The sequence below is a fragment of the Pleurodeles waltl genome, chromosome 9, assembly GCF_031143425.1.
Source record: "Pleurodeles waltl isolate 20211129_DDA chromosome 9, aPleWal1.hap1.20221129, whole genome shotgun sequence".
Taxonomy (NCBI): domain Eukaryota; kingdom Metazoa; phylum Chordata; class Amphibia; order Caudata; family Salamandridae; genus Pleurodeles; species Pleurodeles waltl.
This window is the reverse complement of record NC_090448.1, coordinates 1062287359-1062304478: the sequence shown is the minus strand read 5'-3', so window position 1 is coordinate 1062304478 and position 17120 is coordinate 1062287359. Positions and strand designations below refer to the sequence as shown.

The 17120-nt window shown below is 47.6% G+C and overlaps 1 long non-coding RNA gene across 1 annotated transcript; it reads right to left on the bottom strand.

The window, feature by feature from the left end:
* Window positions 1-865: 865 nt before the first annotated feature.
* On the bottom strand, window positions 866-2297 carry LOC138258778 (uncharacterized). Its single transcript, XR_011198563.1, has 3 exons — window positions 2147-2297; window positions 1269-1374; window positions 866-897 (listed from the first exon to the last, which is right to left on the bottom strand). It is a non-coding gene; the product is annotated as an uncharacterized lncRNA (long non-coding RNA).
* Between the last annotated feature and the right edge of the window lie 14823 nt (window positions 2298-17120).

Below are 17120 nucleotides of genomic sequence, written 5' to 3'. Positions count from 1 at the left end.
TGAGGGTGGTGGCTGGGGACACAGGGGCTTACGGGGGTGCCCAGCCTACAGATATCGCCCTGGCCTAGGGGGACCCCCAGCCATCCTCCCCCAACCAGACACCTCCACTGCGCGACAACAGAGTAGATAATGCTTGTACTCACCCCCTTGTGTCTGCTGTGCTGCCCTCACGCGCCCATCCAATTCAGGGTAGGCCACCGCCAGGATCCGGAACATCAGGGGGCTCAGTTGACGGCAGGCACCCCGCCTACGTTGGGAGGCCATCCCCAGCAGAGACTCGGCGGTCTTCTTGGTCCCGCGGCGGATGTCCTCCCACCTCTTGCGGCAGTGGGTGCCCCGTCGATGGTGGACCCCCAGGGTCCGGACTTCCTTGGCGATGGCACGCCAAATCCCGATCTTCTCATGGGCGCGGACCTATGTGACACGTACAGGGAGGGAGAAATACCACGTTCAAGTTTGTCAGCATTTTCCTTTCCAGTGGCCCAACGCCCCCCATCCCCGCCAGGCCCCCCGCCAGGCCCAACATGCCCCCCATCCCCGCCAGGCCCCCCGCCAGGCCCCCCGCCAGGCCCAACATGCCCCCCATCCCCGCCATGCCCCCCGCCAGGCCCAACATGCCCCCCATCCCCGCCATGCCCCCCGCCAGGCCCAACATGCCCCCCATCCCCGCCAGGCCCCCCGCCAGGCCCCCAAGCCAGCCAGTATCCCCAAATCCAGATTGAATTAAACTCACTTGTTGGTCTGGAGGACCGTAGAGTAGCGCATACTGGGGGAGGACCCCATCCACGAGTTTCTCCAACTCCTCTCCAGTGAAGGCAGGGGCCCTTTCCCCAGGTGCAGCAGCCATTGTCCCTTCCAGACCCAGGTCACAGCAACACTTGCAGTATAGGTCCTCTCCTGTGAAAGTTCAAGTCGCAAGTGGATAATTAGATAGAAAATGGCGGTCACGTCCGCGGTGGTGCGTACCGCGGCGGTGCGTCCCGCCACCGCCGGCGCCCTTCGCCATTGGCTCCTGAAACCCATAGGCTTCAATGTTAACCAATGCGGCTTTGCGCCGCGGTCTTCGCCCGCAGCCCGCCGCGGTGTGCCACGCCAGCGCATTGACCTCACATCCCATTGTCACACTTCACAGGTCAGGCAGCCGCCATTTCCAGGGCCCACATGGCTCAAATTCAACTGCGTCACACAGGCCTAGGCCTTGCATAGCCACTCAGACACGCCATTCACTGCATAGAGAATCGTATACTGTGCTAGCTGTGAGTACGTACCTGTGGGTTGCTTGACTGTGTGCTCCATGTTGTCCTTCCTAGGCACCGTCCGCTGGGTTGGGCGAGGAGACGGATGAATCCTCCCGTGTACCGACCGCTGGTGGACCTATCGACAATGGAAGAACGCCACATTATCCTGACCTACCGTCTTAACCGTGCCACTATCCATGAACTGTGTGCCCAGCTGGAGCCCGACCTGATGTCCCCCATCCGCCAACCCACAGGGATTCCCCCTCTGGTGCAGGTCATGTCAGTACTCCATTTCTTGGCAAGTGGGTCATTTCAGACAACCGTGGGAATTGCTTCTGGGATGTCTCAGCCCATGTTTTCGAAGGTGTTATCCAGAGTGTTGTCTGCCCTGATGAAATCCGTGAGGAGCTACATCATTTTCCCTGAGGTGGGCGAATTGGCTACAGTGAAGGGTGATTTCTACACCCTTGGACATATTCCCAACGTAATTGGTGCCATTGATGGGACCCATGTGGCTTTGGTTCCCCCAAGAGACAGGGAGCAGGTGTACAGGAACAGAAAAAGTTACCATTCAATGAACATCCAGGTGGTGTGTTTGGCTGACCAGTACATCTCGCATGTAAATGCCAAATTCCCAGGGTCAGTGCATGACGCCTACATCCTAAGGAATAGCAGCATCCCTTACGTGATGGAACAGCTACAGAGACACCGTGTATGGCTAGTGGGGGACTCTGGGTACCCCAACATGTCGTGTCTACTGACCCCAGTAAGGAATCCCCGGACCAGGGCAGAGGAACGGTACAATGAGGCCCATGGGCGTACTAGGAGGGTGATCGAACGCACCTTTGGCCTCCTAAAGGCCAGGTTTAGGTGCCTGCATATGACAGGTGGATCCCTAATGTACTCACCTAAGAAGGTGTGTCACATCATCGTGGCCTGCTGCATGCTTCACAACCTGGCTTTGCGCCGCCAGGTGCCTTTCCTGCAGGAGGATGGTCGAGACGGTGGTGTTGTGGCAGCGGTGGAACCTGAGGAGAGTGACGAGGAGGAAGACGACGGGGCTGAAACAGACAACAGGGACAGAATCATTGAACAGTACTTCCAATAGGACACAGGTAACATTTCAAAGATAATTTAGTAAAGGTGAACTACTCTCCAGCATCTCTGCTGCCTGTCTATTTGCCCCAGTGTATGATGACTGAGTTTTGGCTTTTCCCTCCCTATTTCAGATCTGGGGTCCCCACTACGAGTCCTGTGCTTCGTTTCCCCATGGACTACAGCTTTGTGGCAGCTGTTTGTTGACTTCACCATGTACAAGGACATATTTGCACTGTCATGTCAATTACAATCTATTGAAATCACAGCCAGACTCCAGATATTTTGGTGCAAAATAGGTGTTTATTGAAGTGCTCAAAATGGGATGGGTGGTTTCAAGTGGGTGGGGGCTATGGTGAAGGAATGTCCATGGCAGAGTCCAGAGTAACAGTCACACAGGTGCATTGTCCAGAGGCCTGTGGAGAGATGGAGCATGGGCAGTTCAAGGACGGACAGGGTGACAATGTGGGACAGTGGGATGACATCAGGTGGTATCCATTGCTGGCGGGGGTCTTGACATCCTACTCTGTCTTCTTGCGAGATCTCAGGGCCTTCTTGCGGGGTGGTTCTTCTCCTGCAGGAGGTGGGGGTCTGGTGGGCTGCTGCTGTGCGGGGGCCTCCTGTCCACTAGCGCCGGCGGAGGTGGTTGGCTGTTCTTGGTCCAGGCTAGTGGCAGGGGCCCTTGGGTGTTGTTCAGTGTCCGCCCTGGTGTTTACGAGGTCCTGCAGCAGCCCTACCATGGTAACCAGGGTGGTGTTGATGGCTCTGATGTCCTCCCTGTACCCCCGATAGTGTTCCTCCTGCAGTGCCTGGATCTCCTGGAACCGGGCCAGTACCGTCGCCATCGTCTCCTGGGAGCGGTTGTATGCTCCCATGATGGTGGTGAGGACCTCGTGGAGAGTGGGTTCCCTGGGCCTCTCCTCCCCCCCCTGTCGCACAGCTGCCCTCCGAGTTCCCCTGTTTCCCTGGGCCTCTGCCCCCTGGCCGGTGTGCCCACTACCACTGCCCCCAGGTCCCTGTTGTTGTTGGGGTGGTGGGTTATCCTGGGTGCCCTGTAGTGGTAGACACACCGCAGATTGACGCGCCCTGGAGACAGAGGCATGGGCCCGCTGGGTGGGAGCTGTGCTGGTGTTCCCAGAGGGGTTAGGGTCTGTAGTGGCCTGTGCCTGTGTGAGGGGAACCGACTGTCCAGAGGTCCCCGATGGTCCGGGCTGGTCATCGGTGTCCAGATCGACAGAGCTGCTGTCATCGCTGACGGCCTCTTGGGTGGGGGGGGTGGATAATTCTGGCCCCTCCGCCGCGGTGTGTTGACGGTCGGGTCCTGCAGGGGTATAGAGGTATGGTTATAGTTTCAATGTGTGGCATATGGGTGTATCTGTGGGTTCTCGTGTCCCCAAGTGCTGGCATTCGTGTGTGGGGGCTTTGGTGAGGGTGGCTTGTGGGGGGGATGTGTATATGCATTGGGCATGCTTTGGTGATGGGTGTCCATGCTTAGTGGACGCATGCAGGCCTAGGTTTTGGGATGTGTGGGTTGTGATGGTGAGACATTGGCGGGGAATAGGTGTGCTGGGGGTGGGGGTGAGGATGGTGGTGGGGGTGAGGATGGTGGTGGGGGTGAGGATGGTGGTGGGGGTGAGGGAGGGGGTGAGGATGGGGGTGGGGGTGAGGGTGGGGTTCGAGGATGGGGGTGAGGGTTGGGGTCTGATTTGGCATGCAGGTGGGGGGGAAGCAGTATTGAAGCTTCAACTTACCAGTATCCATTCCTCCGCCGACTCCTGCGAGGCCGTCAGGATGCAGGATGTTCAAGACTTCCTCCTCCCATGATGTGAATTGTGGGGGTTGAGGTGGGGGTCCTCCGCCAGTCTTCTGCACGGCGATGTTGTGCCTGGATACCATGGAACGCACCTTCCCCCGTAGGTCGTTCCATCGCTTCCTGATGTCTTCCCGATTTCTGGGGTGCTGTCCCACTGCGTTCACCCTGTCGACAATCCTCTGCCATAGCTCCGTCCTCCGGGCAATGCTAGTGTATTGTATCTGTGTGCCGAACAGCTGGGGCTCTACCCGAACGATTTCCTCCACCATGACCCTGAGTTCTTCGTCTGTGAAGCGGGGTTGTCTTTGGGGTGCCATGGGGTGGTGTGTATGATGTGTGGGGTGGAGTATGTGTATTTAAGTGAGTTGAGTGTGGTGGTGTGTGTTGTTTTGTGTGTGGATAGTGTGTGGGTGATGGTGTTGAGTGGCTGTGGATGTTATTTTTTGGATGCTGGTGTCTCGCTCTTGCCTTCTTTACGAATTTTTTAGCGTAGGGGTTTGTGGGTGATGTGGGTGTGTGTTTTATATTGTATTGTGTGTGTGGGAGTGGTGTGTGTATGTGTATCAGGTGTGTGGGATTCAAATCGTCCAATGTGGCTGGGTTTTGTTCGTTTGTGTGTATTCTGACCGCGGCGGTGTGTCCCGCCAATGGAATACCGCGTTTGAATGACCGCCGCGTGGATTCGTGGGTCGTAATGGCATGGGCGTATTTCTGTTGGCGTGACGGTGGAGGTTTTGTCACCTCCACCTTTCCGCCGACCGCTGGTCTGGCGGTCTGCTGTGGCGGTCGGATTTTCAGAGGTTTGCCTTCTGCGGGTCAGAATGACCGTGGCGGGTTTCCGCGACCGCGGCGGGATTATGGAGGATTTCTGACCGGCGGTAGGCGCCTTTTACCGCCGAGGTCAGAATGACCACCAAAGTGATTCATGTCCTTCGCCTCAACAACCTCTGTACCACTGTAGTGCTCGAACGCCTTCAACAACCTCTCACAATAGGCATGTATCGACTCTTTGGCTTACTGAGCCGTCCGATCAATCTTTTGCCAATCAATATTTTTCGGCGAAACTCTCTGTTTCAGGAATTCAATCACCTTATAGTAATACTTCATCACCTCAGGAGATGTGCTCCTGAGACTCTATCCCTTGTCGGTTCCGCGGTTGGCCAATCCACACTTCTCTTGCACTCAAGCCACAAATCAGCCGGAACTATGATCTCAAAGAGAGTATTCAGGTCTTTCCAGCGACATTTCGCAAGCTTCACAAACCTGTCCGTCTGCTGATACCACTCTATTGGATTCTCCCTCAGCCTGGGAAAGTAATTCGTAAATGACAGAATATCACCTCTAGTCCACGGCACATGGACAAGAACCCCTCCAGCCGTCTTTCTCATTGGTAACATCTTTACCGTACCAGCATCCTGTAAGGCTTTGGCTGACTGCTCTATGCAATCACTTTTTCTCTTGTCTCTTTTCTTCGCCCATCTGCCTTCCCATTTCTCTAATGCTCCCCAAACTTGTGCACTCTGCAGTATTTCTTTAAGGTGTGCCTTCATCCCAGTAGACCTCATGTGTTCAAAATCCTTAGGCTCAAAGTCTAACCTGCAACTCCTCCTTAGATGTTTGGTATTTTCTAAGTCTATTCCATATTTATCTGCCAAGTTTGCCAACCTCTGGTGCACCCTGCTCACTTCTTTAGTTATCTCTGGACACAAGTATCTCAATTCTGCTTCCGTATATGACTCTAACCTGTTCACTCCCATGCTCCCTTCAACAAGTTCATTTGCCTCCATGCCCAACCTCACAAAATTCGGGTACTCTTCTCCTTCCATCCTTCCTGCTACTGCAGGAGTAGACTGTGGTGAATTTCACTTATCTAACAGTCACTCAGCTGTTGGGCTGTCAAACCTTGTAACGAGATATTCCCAGCCTGTGCTATAGGTGTCTGCAGCATGTATGCATTTGAGATCTGCGGTGTCAGCAGTCCCAAACCTGATTGTCTCATAGCATCCGGAGGAGCCCCAATTGGGCTAAAGTCTAACAGAAAGGTGGAGTCGGGTCAGTCTGAATCAGCTTTGGTCTCGAATATGCCAGCTCTATTGGCACCATCAGATTTGTGGTAGTCTCTAAGATGGAGACATCAAGGTAAAGGCTCTGAACCTGCGGTGGCTGCAGCTGAGATTGCATACCTGGAGCAGTGGACACACTAATACTATTCAGCACCGGAACTGGTGTGGAGACAGGACTAACGTGTACCGGATTTGTTGTCCCCTTGTCTTGTGTCGAACCTGCAGGACATGTACTAGTACTAGGTCTATTGTCATCTATTGCATATGGCGGTGGTCGGTCATTCAGTAACTGATTAAGGAACTCATCATCATCTGAGTCATCCATCTCTGACCAGGGCTTCTTAGCCTCTTTGTCTTTAGAAGGACTTTTGTCAGTCTTACAAGCGGCTTTCTCCCCCTTTGTTTTCACCTTCTTGAGCTATTGCTGGAAACATCCTTTTTCCGTCTATTGTTTCTCTCCTCCACACTCTCTGTGCACTATCCCACCTAGCCTCCTCTAGTGTCTTTTCTGCTCTCCTCATTCTCCTCTCAAATTTCTGTTGCTGTTGTCGTATTGCCATCAGTTCCCAAATTGCTAACACCTCAAACCGTGCTGGCTTAGGAGGTGGCTTTAGGTCATTTAGCACCCGCCGAAAATTTTCCAAAATCCTTATGTTGAACGTTCCGTGCTCCGGAAATGCCAAATACCCTTCTTTCTCTGTCGCTTTGCACCATTGCTTTAGCCAAAGACATGGCGCGACACCTCTTTCCTCCATTACAGCATAAGCCGTGTACCTTCTGGCGGTGTAACTTCCACTGCACTCGCAGTAATATATACATCTCCCCTCAAAGCGGTCTTTAAAGCCTTGAAAAATTTCATTTTTGCGTCTTTTATTTCGTTCACAATCAAATCAGGAAGTGAGTTTAATTCCCAGAACTCTCTTTGCCTACCTTCTCAACCAATTGCTTCTCACGGACGGCTGCCAATCCGTGCGCGACCCTTCTCACTAACCGACCTATCCCAGCGCGGCTCCAATGACGTCACACTCACACAATGCGGCTGACAAAGTCTTGCGGCTTGTCTTCCTCACTTTCGATTCACCCAAAACTAATGCAATATATTGCGAGCACCAACAAAACTCAAACTTGCCAATTTACTACAGGAAAGCGTAACACAATCTCTTCAGAACTTTACAGAGATTTTGCTTAGCCTTGGCCGCTACTCTCTCCTTCTCAGATCCCGCACTCGCAAGCAAAATTTGACCCACAAATTTTACTCTCGACTTGTCAATGGGTTGTTCTAGTTCACTTTAGAACTCTCCAAATCTCCATCGAAGTTTTCATTCACTCACTTTGATTCATACTCGACTCGTCGATTTCACCATTGACCTATTAAACCGCGCAAATTACAACATAAGCCAAGTGTCTCATACACTTATCAATATACTCCAGAGTCTTAGACCACGCAGGGTCCGTACATCATCAACAACCACTGGACAATTTTTTAGCACAAAGCGCCACACTCATATGAAGTTCGCCGACTTCCCTACTCTCATACTGCGGAGTACGCACACTCCTACTAAAACATCATTATTTGGCCTCAAATCCTCACAGATTTCACAATTCACCTGCGGAATGCATAGGCTGTGCAAGCGCAAACCCTACTTCATTCACACAATCACTAGAACGGCAGGAACATGCTCAAACTCCCTTCAGCAAGCTCTGAGATTCTGGGAAAGTCATTTGGGACTTAAGGGCACATCATCTCTCCAATTAGCATCATCGAAAAAGAATAATTTTCCCAAAACCCAATTTTCCGATACACCTTGCTTACTTCCAAACTATGCTCATCAATTTTTACCAGACCTTTTGGACCATCAATCCTTTCAGATACTTGTTCCTCGTCCTGGGGCCCCCAAAGGGCCACGCCGTTCGCACTGCTACAAAACTGTTATCAAACCATGATCTTCCGCACTGGGGCCCCAAAGGGCCAAACCATTACCTCTGCTACCAAAACTGATAGCTCGTCAGAACCTTGATATGTAAACTTATAAGGAGACACGCCTAGGCCGATGAACCTTTTGACCACGTTTGGAGACTTCCCTGTATGAGATATCTTTCTGGCATCACAAAATCAATATATCAATAACTCAATCAATATTCTTAGTAACCAATCAACAAGTTAATCAATAACATTTAATTAGAATCAATAAACTGTACACACCATGACCTTTCAGTCAGGAATAGCTACACAAATCTAGTTAATTGTTAGGATATTTATTCCCTATTGGGTACTATCTAATAGTCATCTTCGTTAATCTCATTAGCAATCAGTCTCATGAGTAACTCTTCAGATTTATAATTAGAACACAATTAATCAATGCATAGAGAATATTCGTTCAGCATTAACACATCATTAATAAGAACAGCTTAGCAAAGTCTCAGAGTACAAGATTCAACAAAGCAAGAACGCAGTCATTTGTCTATTTGCGTCCGGTATTTGTGAACACCTTAACTAACCACAAACTAGCATCAGCATGTTGGGCTTCATGCAAAACAATTTAGCAAACACAAATTTGGAAAACATCTAACTATGGCCTGTATCAAAAGCGCAGTTGGTACCTAGAGAGAAAAGGCGAACAGACAGTTACAATTTTCATCAGATAGTTACCCCTCCAACGAATCAGCAAAGAGCGTCAGGCTTTGTCCTCAGGACATCAGTCGATTCACCATCAGCAAAGATAGGAGAGGGCAAAGTCTCAGTATGGCATAGCTAAGGAATAGGACTCTTCCCTCATATGGAGGAGAAGTAATCATCCGGTAAGAACAAATAGAGGATGGTTTAAAGTATCAGGAAGAATTAACGGCAAAGTCTCAAAAGAATAGCCTAAATGCCTCAGTAGAATGGCAAAGAATGGCTTGGAGTGGAATGTCCAATAATGGCTGATTTCTCCTCGGGTTATGCGGTTAAATCAAAACTGTCGAACTAGCCCTTAATTCCCCATTGGATGATATTTGGTGTACCCTTATCTCTGTCCAAAAATTCTCCAAGCATTTCACTAGAATTTTCCACAGAACACAGTTCTCATGTCATTGATTGGCCCATGTTATTGACGTCTTCATCAGTTGGAATGTCAGGTAAGAAAAGTTACACTTTACGCTCCAGTCAGTAGTCCCATTGTTTCTCCTACTCCAGGCAGCCTTGCACCTGTTACGAATTACACTGTTACATTCAGCAAGAATGTCTCCTTGAGCAAGTCGGGTCCCATGAGATAGAATTTACTACGGCTACACACACATCTAACTTCTGGAAAAGTACAGCGTTGTGTCCTTCAGGAATACATCACATTGCACGTTAGGAAAAACACAGTTTAATATGATACCAGGCACCAGATACTAGGCCTCGCTAACTAAGGCCTAGTAATTTAGTTGACAAACCCCTAATACATGACTCTAATTATAATATGCTAATACAAATTCAAAACATTAGTACATAATTAAGTCATCATTAATAAGTTTCATTAGTCTTCGTATACATTGGTAGCCACTCCCCGTGGGCACATTTCAAACGTGTGCATTATTTTTCTACGTTGACACATTTTCTATGCAGCTTCATTACAAAATATTGCAAGCTTTTCATATTAATATTGTTTTTAAAAGACACACTTCAACAACCTATATGTAAAAATAAGGTAGTGTAAGACTTTGGAAGAACTTTTAATTCCAAAGTAGAATTTGCATGTAACTTTAGTTTAAAAGCAGCCCGTAAGGCAGGCCTGCCTTTAAATGATACTGGGCATCTGAGCAGTGCACCTATGGGTGCACTACCTATGCTGGGGTCCCTAAACCTACACGCCCTACTATATACTAGGGACCTATAGGTAGGTTAATATTGGCAATTATAATTAGCCTAGTTTGCATATCTACTTTACTCAGAGCACTGGCCCGGGGACTGGTAAGCAGTACCTAGGGCACAGCCAAGAGTCGGTAACCACAAGCATCTGTCCAAAACGTTTGGGGGTGACCAGGGCAAAAAGAAGGACTTTCCTACACTGGTATTTTCACTTTTTCTCTTCCCAAAACCCCCTTTCCCTTGAGGACTTGCGAGAGGGCAATGTACTCTTCATCGCGGTCTGGAATTCAGGTGAGTGGCTCGCACAGAATAGAAAGCCAAGGCACAACATTAAAGTTCCCTTGGGGCGAAGTCATCTTGGATCACAAGTCTGTAACTGATTCAGTTCATTAACCCCTACTGAGCAGTTGTCAGTTCTAATACAAAATTTACAGGAACAAGTCCTGAAATTACTCACCGAGAATCAAGAGCTCAGGGAGACGCTAACTCGTTCCACATCCTTCACGCAATGGAGGGATCCCTCAGGTTCAAGGCCCATTATTAATCCTCCAAAATTTGGTACTCAACCCTACACTTCCACTCCTGCTAATCCCTCTGACTAGAATCTACATGTAACAGTGACTACTCCGGCATCTGTGCCGTTGGCCAATCCCGAACAATTCACTGGGGATAGTTCTTGCTTTGCTGCTTTCATGAGCCAATGCCAATTGCATTTTTTGTGTAAATCTAAAATATTTACATCTGATGCTGCTAAGGTAGCTTTTGTAGTTTCCTTTCTTGGTGGTGTTGCCGCCAAATGGTCTAGTCCACTTATTGAAAACAATGATCCCAACCTATATAATTTTGCCGCCTTCAAGGCAGCTCTAACGCAATAGTTTGCAAAACATTTTTATCTAGTCTTTTGACAACAAATTATTAAATTTATGACAAGGGTCCAGGGACCTCCTCACTTACATTACTACTTTCAACCAGTTAATTAGTGAGATTAGATGGCCTGAAGAAAAACATACCTCACTTTTTTACAGAGGCCTGAGGGGTGATTTAAAAGGTAGTTTATCTCATATCATCGAATTACCACAGGATTGAGCTGAATTTATAAATTTAGTAGTAAGACTAGATCATCAGTTAGGAGAAAAGAAAACTGAACATCCTCAGAATAAACCCAGGGTATTTGTTTGAAAAACAGATAAAAAAGAAATAGAAAAAAGCACAGAAACCAGAACCCATGGAAAATTGGGGGAGTTAGAGGTCCTTTGTCTATTGAAGAGAAGGAACGGGGCTGTAAGGCCAATCTACACCTATATTGTGGTAAATCCGGTCACTTCACACAAGACTGCACAGGTAACCCTAAAAAGAAAAAAGCTGTTGTTAGTTTGAATGTTCCTAAGCTGCAGTAGGAAAACTAATGCTCTCAGAGAGAACTGAGATTGTCTCTCTGAGTGGCTCGTTTTACCAGATCTCCCAATATTTGACTAATGTCCTAAACCGTGTAGATACCTGATTATTAGACTAACCCTTATTCTATCCCCTCAGTATAGACAAAGGGCCTCAGTATGACTTTGGCGGTCTAACAGTAAGAACGCCACAGTGGCGGCTTCCAAAAGACTGCCGTATTGGCGGTCATCCGACCGCTGTATTAAGAGTTACACAGCTCAGTCTGCCAAAAAACAGCCAAGTTCCCGAAACCACAAGGACACTGGATGACAGACAAAAAGCAGTTCGACCACCAGCACCGCCAGGCCGACAAAAATCATCTGATCAAATTACGATCCACAAATCACAACAATGGTTCTTTTATGGCAGAAAAACGTTGGTGGTGCAAACTGTGGCAGTCAGAATACTACACCACTTTGGATAGCTTGAATACCCCACACCTGGCACACATTCGCTATCCTAACACACCTATGCGCTGCAATATCTAACACACCCTTACACAACCCACTAAGCTTTGCAACCAGAACATCACACACAGGCACAGACAAGCAATATTTTAGACAGATCCAAAAAGCAAGAATAGGCACCCATACACATTTCACTACGCACACATCATACACCCACACAACATATACAACAAAAACTTTACTACCACACACAATACACAACAACTGTCATCCACTCACATCACAGCACCCATTCCTCATCACTAAAATGTTTTCTATCCTTTTTTCACTACCTCACTGTCTTTACCATCACTACCACAAAAGCATCCACATTTCACTGATGATGAGTTGAGGGTCATGCTAGACGACATTGTTAGGGTATCTATAGGGATCACAGGTCCAGCAAACATCAATTGTCAGGAAAATTGAGTTGTGTTAAAGGAAAGTTGACAGGGTGAATGCCGTAGTAGTGTGTGTACTGTGAATGAGTATGTGCTGGTGCGTATGTGTGTGGCTGAATGTGAGTATGTGTGTCAGTGTGAAGTTGCATCAGTGTCGCCCTCACACCCCCTTCCCGATGGCATGTTGTATGAGTGTACAAACATTGACAATATACAACAGTTACAGGTAAGTGTGTGTACTTATGGCTGCTCTTGACGGTGTCGGTGAAGATTCTGAAGTCTTTGGGAATCAGGAGCAGCGGGATGACATCTAGTTCTGGTTCCATGGTGGCTCTGGATGAGTATGGCTTCTGAAGGTGAGTGTCTCCTTTTCTGCCTGGGTTTCCATGGTGGTGTGACCGCAGCGGAAAGCTTGGCGGTGTGCTGCCTTGTAATCTGTCTGGCGTAAACATGGTCTCTGCCGCCCTGCTGGTGTCTTCCGTTGTCCGTTGCAGTCTGACCGCAGTGGCGTGCCTGTGGTGCGTTGGCTGTATTCTGTGGGAACTACCACCATGGTCATAATTTGGCAGTCTTCCCTGCCAGCCTGTTGGCAGTACAACTGCCACCTCCAACATGGTGGTCTTGAGACCGCCAAACTCCTAATGAGGCCCAAAGACTGTCAATGCTCATAGACTCAGTTGGTACAGGCGACTTCCGGTCTGGGAGTGTCATGTCTTACCAAGGTAGTACCTAAACCAGTTAGGGCAGTTGAGGGCTCAGCCTTGTCCTCTGGCCTTATTCGGTTTCACACTAATTTGTTAACCATAGTATGTGACAATGATCATACAGAAGATACATTTATACCAAGCTAGACTTGCGTGGTACATATCACCTGATCCGAGTCAAGAAAGGAGACGAATGGAAGGCTGTCTTTTGGACAAAGTTTGGTTTGTTTGAATACACCATGATGCCCTTTGGGCTTTGCAACGCCAGAGTGGCATTCCAATACTTTATCAATGATCTATTACATGAGCTCCTAGATGTATGCGCTGTCGTCTATATAAATAACATCTTGATATTCTCTAAAACTAAACAGGAACACACTCAGGGCCACTCTGCAACTTCAAAGTGAACACTCCCTGTATGGCAAATTAGAAAAATGTACCTTTAACACTGTCTCAGTACAGTTCATTGACTATCAATTATCACCCAGCGGCATTACCATGGACCCCAAAAAGGTAGACACTTTCTTTCATGGCCAACCTCTACATCTGTTAAGGATGTCCAAAGGATTCTTGGTTTTGGCAATTTTCATAGGCACTTCAACCCACAATTCTCACAATTAATGGTCCCTATAACCACCTTATTAAAGAAGGGATAACTATTCATCTGTTCTAGAGCAGCAGCACAGGCTTTCACAACTCTCAAAAGAAGTTTCACCTCTGCTCCCATTTTACGACACCCAGATCTTGAGAAGCCATTTTATATTGAAGCTGATGCTTCTCAGTTCACTCTGGGAGGTGTGTTATCCCAAAAAGATCCACAAACAGGGCATCTCTATCCTGTCCTAGCTCTAACAACAATAGATACCTTCATGGATAATGTCAAGGTTGAATCTCATGACCTATCCCCTGAACAGTGGCTCGGAAAACCATATAATATAATCAAACAGAACTATTACTTGCAGGAAAATTGTACATTCCAATGCAGGAATTGCAACATCAAGTACTAGTCTGGAGTCATGATTCCACTCTGGCTGGACACCCAGGTATACAAGATACTCTAGAAAACTGTTCACAAAAAATGTGGGTGGAAACCCATACACCAAGATGTTTATGACCATTTAAATACATGCCCAACCTGTGCTTGGAATAAATCCTCAAACCTTGCTCCTGCTGGTCTTCTCCAATCCTTGCCAATTCCCCCTAATCCATGGCACACAGTCAGCAGGGATTTTATTACAGGGTTACCAGAATCTAACATACATATGAATGTGTTAATTGTAGTAGACATCTTGTCAAAAATGGCACATTTCGTGCCATTCAAGAAATTACCAACGGCTGCTGAGCGTAGCACTCTGTTCCTACACCAATTAGTCTAACTCTAAACTCTATGGCTTACCCAGAAAAATTATCTCCAGTCATGGAAGTAAATTCATATCAAGATTTTGGAAGGCCTTTTGTTCTTCATTTGGGATAATAATAGCCCTATCCACTGCTTACCACCCTCAAATGCATGGTCAAACGGAGAAAGTTACCCAGCCAATAGAATAAACACTCAGGTGCCTCCTGTCCTCATTAACAGGGACTTAGGTCCAAGCCCTACCATTAGCAGAATTTGCATATAGTAACTCGATCCACTCAGGGTTAGGGTGCTCATTGTTTTATTTTCTCACCGGCACCCATCCCCGTAATCTCCCGGTAACCCTTCCAGACTTTTCACCATCCTAAGGATACCCTTTAGCTGTTGTTATCAAATGAAGGAGCCTTCTAGCAAAATCTAAGTATTACTTTGCTTTCACCAAGGCCCCACCCCTGACCCCATCCCTACAGCACACCCTTGCAGAAGAAAGAAATTACATGCCAGAGGCTCAAATTGCCACTACCAGGGGGTACTATGTTACTTCTCATTTCAACAGAAGAAGAAGCAATTGAAATGGTGGTGTCTCCAGGGAAAACAAGGGCGAGGCAACCAGAGCAAAACACAATTAAAGTATGAAACACGGATACTGGAGCACATCCACCTCTGCTGTTATGATTAAATCAAAAAATACAAATATTAAAGATCCAGTAAAGACAATGAAGTCACTGGACAGCAGTGGCAGCTCGCAGGAGGGAAAGTGCAGGGTGTGGGGTGCATGGCAGGTTAGCGCGGCGGGGAGAACACAACAAAAGAAAATAATATAATGAAAAAAAGCACCTTTTTGCTCTGCGCCGCGCCTCACCACTCCTAAACTGGACTGCAGACACAGGCTCACAGCCTGTCCTGGGTCAAATCCTAACACTGCTGGCAGCATGAAAGCAGCATTAGGAATGGACAGAGCACAGTGAAAGTCTCTGCCTGCTGTTGCCAACCCAGTGCAGTGCCTGCATTGCTGCGTTGCAGAGAGCCCAATGCGCATGTGTGTTTGGCTGGCCCGTGGCAGCTGGCCAAACATACATGCACACTGTGCACTCCCACTTGTCCCTGTCCAGCCCCATAGCCCGCCCCTTTCACTATAAAACACTAGTAAACATAATTTATTATCATTTTATAATGAAAGGTTTGCAGCTGCTGCTGCTGGGGGGGGGGTGACTCTCCGCCATAGCGGAGGAGCCACCCCTGCTAGACATGCTATAGAAAAACTTATCCATATCACTAAATCCTCTATAATCTCTACCGGCATAGGTAAAACAAGAAAATTACTAGACTTCAATCCCAAGCCCACTAGAAAGACGCCCGCTGCTACACAAGCACTGGTAGGTCATGGATCATTGTTGAAGCACATCCTCTCTGGCAGTGTGCTGCGACCCATGAACCAGGCCAGGATACGCCTTCCTGCATTATCACCTTGCTGCTTTCCCATCATCTCACCTTGTTGCATCTGGTCACAGCCAGTCCATCCACCCATCACCACCTTTTCATGGGGCTCTGGGACTCGGGGAGATACAAAGACAACAGAAACTGGAGCAGTAGGATCTACTTTGAAGCATTCAGCTCTGCTGGGCATCACACCTCATTGACTTTGCCAAACCTGCAGCTCAGCTCAGTATGCCTCAGCTTCGCAGCACGGCTTATCCCCTGTAACGTAGTTTACTATTTTGTTGCTGTTCACAAACAAATTTTACGACTAGTATCTTAACAACTGTGAAGTCCCCAAACTCAGGGCATAGATTCCGCTGTCCTAAAGATACCACTCATAAAATTCAGTTATGTATAGCAAGAAAATCAAAAGTGTATGTTTACCTTTATGCATCAGGCCTCTTGCACTGTAGCATAAGTTAGCGTTACGCTCAAAGGGAGGTGCTGCTGGCTGGTCAAATCTACATGTAAACTCTAACCAAAAAAATCCATGTACAGCTGAAATGCTAGGGCTTGATTTATTTGTCTAACTCTCGGAAATGTTAATTTTGGGGTTGTGATGGAAGTTAAATCCTAAGCTTGTTGTCTCTCTTTCGCTCTTCACCAGTCTTAGAAGGCAAATGTATTAGGGCCTGATTCACAAAGGTAAACTTAGACGTTTGTGTAAGTTTACACTCTGCTTTCTACTAGTAAGTTTGCAAGTGTGGAGCCTCCGCTCTGGGGTGGAGATCCCTTCTCATAAATAGATAGGACTTGCTTTCACCTATCTCCTGGCCTCATTCTTACATGACACCCTTGCAGAAATAACAAACTGCATTCCAGAGGCTTAAGGTGCCACTACCAGGGGGTACCATGTGGCTTCTCCTTTCAGCAGTCTCTGCACTCATAAACTTAGTATTAAAATGCAGTTTTGCAAACACTGAAACATCGTAAACTTACACAAACTTAGAAGTTTACCTTTGTGAATCAGGCCCTATATATACTGATGTATTTATTCATTTGTTTACTTACTAATTTTAATTTTATTATTAGTACTGTGCCATAAAGAGTAACCTATGAATCCTTATACATTGTGTAAGAAATGGGGTCTTTGGTTGGCAGTCAGGTTACCCCCTGTCCAAGCAAGGAACCTCACTCTAGTCAGGGTAAGTCCCACACAATCCAAATTATCCTGTGCCCACCCTCTGGTAGCTTATCACTGAGCAGTCAGGCTTGACTTAGAAGGCAATGTGTAAAATATTTGTGCAATAAATCATAC